At 64.2% G+C, this 4,041-nt stretch overlaps 1 long non-coding RNA gene across 2 annotated transcripts; it reads right to left on the bottom strand.

The window, feature by feature from the left end:
* Positions 1–1,015: 1,015 nt before the first annotated feature.
* On the bottom strand, positions 1,016–3,200 carry LOC137444078 (uncharacterized). Of its 2 annotated transcripts, XR_010988086.1 has the most exons (5): positions 2,453–3,200; positions 2,246–2,376; positions 1,880–2,121; positions 1,500–1,768; positions 1,016–1,219 (listed from the first exon to the last, which is right to left on the bottom strand). It is a non-coding gene; the product is annotated as an uncharacterized lncRNA (long non-coding RNA). The 2 variants fall into 2 exon arrangements; XR_010988075.1 differs by having other exon boundaries at positions 1,017–1,219; positions 2,246–3,200.
* Between the last annotated feature and the right edge of the window lie 841 nt (positions 3,201–4,041).

The raw sequence follows: 4,041 nt of genomic DNA, 5'->3' as shown, positions 1-4,041 counted from the left end.
GTTTTCCCCCTCGCCCGCCGATTGCGCAACACATACCCTACGACTGAAAACCGACTGAAAAAATAAAACAACTGTTTACATCGACAGGAAAGAATGGGATCGATTGCTAAGTAGATACTTCGCAGCCGCCGAGCCGCGCCGCGCCGAGCCGCGCCGCGCCGAGCCGCGCCGCGCCGAGCCGCGCCGAGCCGCGCCGCGCCGAGCCGCGCCGCGCCGAGCCGCGCCGCGCCGAGCCGAGCCGCGCCGAGCCGAGCCGCGCCGAGCCGAGCCGCGCCGAGCCGAGCCGCGCCGAGCCGAGCCGCGCCGAGCCGAGCCGCGCCGAGCCGAGCCGCGCCGAGCCGAGCCGCGCCGAGCCGAGCCGCGCCGCGCCGAGCCGCGCCGAGCCGCGCCGCGCCGAGCCGCGCCGCCGAGCCGAGCCGCCGAGCCGAGCCGCGCCGAGCCGCGCCGCCGAGCCGAGCCGAGCCGCGCCGAGCCGAGCCGCGCCGCCGAGCCGAGCCGCCGAGCCGAGCCGCGCCGCCGAGCCGAGCCGCGCCGCCGAGCCGAGCCGCGCCGCCGAGCCGAGCCGCGCCGCCGAGCCGAGCCGCGCCGCCGAGCCGAGCCGCGCCGCCGAGCCGAGCCGCGCCGCCGAGCCGAGCCGCGCCGCCGAGCCGAGCCGCGCCGCCGAGCCGAGCCGCGCCGCCGAGCCGAGCCGCGCCGCCGAGCCGAGCCGCGCCGCCGAGCCGAGCCGCGCCGCCGAGCCGAGCCGCGCCGCCGAGCCGAGCCGCGCCGCCGAGCCGAGCCGCGCCGCCGAGCCGAGCCGCGCCGCCGAGCCGCCCTTTTAGGGGAAGAAAACCCTCTCGTTTGCCTGAGAGCGCCGAGGCGACTCGCCCCGAGACTATAAATCCAACTACAATCCTCTCCTCTCTATAGACATATTCAGGAATGGTATTCATTGCGACGGTAAAGAGGCTCTGAAGTTACCCCCCCCCCCCCACCGGATCTCCTCTCTGAGATGCAAGAGATGCCGGAACGGAAAAGCGATTTGCGCGTAGAGCAAAGCCAATTTTGGCAACGTACCTACCAAAGGGGAATCGATTGAAAGCGGCGGACTTACGCTGAGCGGTCGGGGGGGCGTCTCTTGCCGCCGCGCGTGGGAAGCGCCCCGCCGGCCTCCGCTCGGCAGGTTTTCCGTTCCGAGAAAAACCAACCCGACGCCGAAACCGGTGAGTGTTCAAAAACCCTACAACGCAAAGGAAAATCCGTGAGCTGTTGTGTACTAGAGATACGCACTGTAAGTTTACGTCTTTCAGAACCCCATGCAGCGCATTTCAAAGCCTCTTTTCAGACAAATTAATACCAGACTGCTGCGCCTAGTTAAACAGCAGAGCTATGAAGTTGCAAGAGAGGGGTGTCAGGGTTAGCTGGCCTCTTAGGGATTTTAATCCCCTCCGAGAACGTGCAAGCGTTTCAAACGAGCTGCTACGTAAGAACCCCCGAGAGCGGCAGAGGCTGGCGCTTACCTGGAAGGGAGCCCGAGGAAACCGGGAAGAATCTGAGCGAGGAGCTGAGCCCCGCCAAGCCCCCAACGTGCCGGTTCCTTCCGCCTCGCCTCGGGGAGCCCCGCGCCGGTTCCGTCCGGTTCCGTTCGCCTCGGTTCGCCTCTCCTCGTCTCGGGGGGCCCCGCGGGTGAGCTGCCGCGGGGAGTTTGAGTCGCCGCCGGCTGAGGCGAGGAAAAATCTTTTCCTTCGCTGAAAGCGCTATGCCGACTCACCCTAAAACTGAAACTTTCCTGTTTACATGGATAGTAAAGAAGAGGGTCAATTGCTATATGAAAACCTTTGCAGTCTCCCCCATTGGAATGCTTAGTGGAACCCCCTGGTTCCACCCCGAGGGCTCTTACCTGTGGCAGCGATTTGCCTTTCTCCCTTGTGGGACGCCCCCTTAGGGCTTACACGTTACCCCTTTCCCTTGCCAGCAGTCCTTTTCCTGCCTGAAGGCTCTTGTCTCTTCCTGGGGTGATCTGACTGAGTTAAAAGAGCTCTGCCTGAGAAGCCTCTAAAGGGGCGCCCGGAGAGGTCCTGCGCCTCGGCGGGCCCCGCGGCCCGACGGAGAGGGGTCCCGCCGCGGTCCTCGGAAACCGATCTGGGGGAAAAGACGAACGCCACGGCTCGGGTAACTGCCGGAGTTCTATAGGGCTCGCTACAGCCCTGGACGGCTGTGGGATCTCTCCTAAAGGTCTTGGAGCCGAGCGGTTTCACAAACTCACCTTACTTCTGTGAAAGAGGAGGTTGGACTATTTCCCAGAAGTCTGCTGCACGTTTTCCTGGTTTCTGCAGATAGTTTTCCTCCTTTTCTTACCAGCGACTTATGTGAAGTCTTAGGGCTTTTAATCCCCTCCTAGAACATTCAGGCGTATCGAACCTTCAGAGCACCTACACGGGAACCGCGGACAGCGACAGAGGCTGGCACTAACCTGGTGCGGAGCTCAGCCGGACGAAGGGAACCCACGGAAGCTAAAGGAAGACGAGCTGAGAGCAGACCTCGGCGGAGCCGGCTGGCGCCCGGGGGAGCCGAGCCCCGGCGCGCCTGGTGAGAGGCAGCCCGGCTGGGCGGAGCCGCCGTCTGTTCGGGGGAAGGAAATCCTCCGGCTTCACAGAGAGCCGAGCCGACTCGCCCTAAGACTGCCAATCTCTCCTGTTCATATAGGTAGTCAGGACTGGCACTAAGTGCCAGGTAACAAGGCTCTGAACTCACCCCCGCTGCGTCTCTTCCGTTACACACAAAGGCTGCTAGCAGGTAGAAGCCGATTGCAAGCAGAGCAAAGCAGTTTGAAAACAGAACTACGAAATGGGTCTCAAGGAATTAAAGAGGGGGAACCCTCCTCAGTGTGTGTTGGGGGGGGGGGATCCTTTGTTTCTTTTGCCTTTATTCTTTGTCCTGAGGTTTCTTTGGGTTTTGGTCTCTTTAATTTGAATGGAAGTAACCTCTGAGGAGAGCCCAGCGAAGCCTCCCCCCACACACAGGGGTGAGAATCCCCTACCTGGTCAGTGCTGCCCCCGCTCTTAAGGGGCCTGCTAGCATCTAAGGTGGATCTGGGGGTATCAAAGGGGAATTCGGGCACACAGAGAGGTATATGGGGAGGCTCTGGAGGGGCTCCAAAAGGACCTTTCAGTTGGATCCAACTGAGGCCACCGCCACCAAGCCACGCCCCCCAAACTGAGGCCGCCGCCAAACCAGCCACGCATCCCACCCACCCCAGTCACAACAGAGGCCGCCGCCACCAAGCCAGTCCCCCCCCCCTCCCAACAGAGGCCACCGCCGCCAAGCCAGCCCCCCCCAACCACAGAGGCCACCGCCGCCAAGCCAGCCCCCCCCCAAACCACAGAGGCCACCGCCGCCAAGCCAAGCCAGCCCCCCCCCACGGCCCACCCAGTAACAGAGGCCGCTGCCAAAAAGCCAGCCACCCCCCACACACCCAAAAACATGGGCTGCCGCCAAATCAGCCACCACCCCTATCCCCCACCCAACAACAGAGGCCGCTGCCAAGGAGCCACGCATCCCACTCCCCGCCCAACAGAGGCCGCTGCTGCCAAGCCAGCCAAACCCCCAACCAACAAAAAATGCTGCTGCCACCAGGCAGCCAGCCCACCACCCCATAACAGAGGCCGCTGCTGCCAAGCCAGCCACCCCCCCACCCACCCAACGCCAACAGAGGCCACCGCCAAAAAGCCAGACACCACCCCCAACCACATAGGCCGCCGCTGCCAAGACAGCCACCCCCCCACTCCCCCACCCAATAACAGAGGCTGCCGCCAAACCAGCCACGCATCCCACCCCTCCCACCCAATAACAGAGGCCACCACCGCCAAGCCAGACACCCCCCCACTCCACCACCCAATAACAGGGGCCGCCGCCAAGCCAAGCCAGCCCACACCCCACGGCCCACCCAGTAACAGAGGCCACTGCCAAAAAGCCAGCCACCCCCCCTACCCACCCACAACCAACAGAGGCCACCGCCAAAAAGCCAGCCACCCCCCCAACCAACCACAGACGCTGCTGCCG

Source organism: Melanerpes formicivorus, unplaced genomic scaffold (assembly GCF_026170545.1).
Source record: "Melanerpes formicivorus ecotype bairdi unplaced genomic scaffold, bMelFor1.0.p_v2 SCAF_1, whole genome shotgun sequence".
NCBI classification, from domain to species: domain Eukaryota; kingdom Metazoa; phylum Chordata; class Aves; order Piciformes; family Picidae; genus Melanerpes; species Melanerpes formicivorus.
The sequence above is the reverse complement of the archived record's forward strand: the minus strand, read 5'-3'. Positions and strand labels throughout refer to the sequence as shown.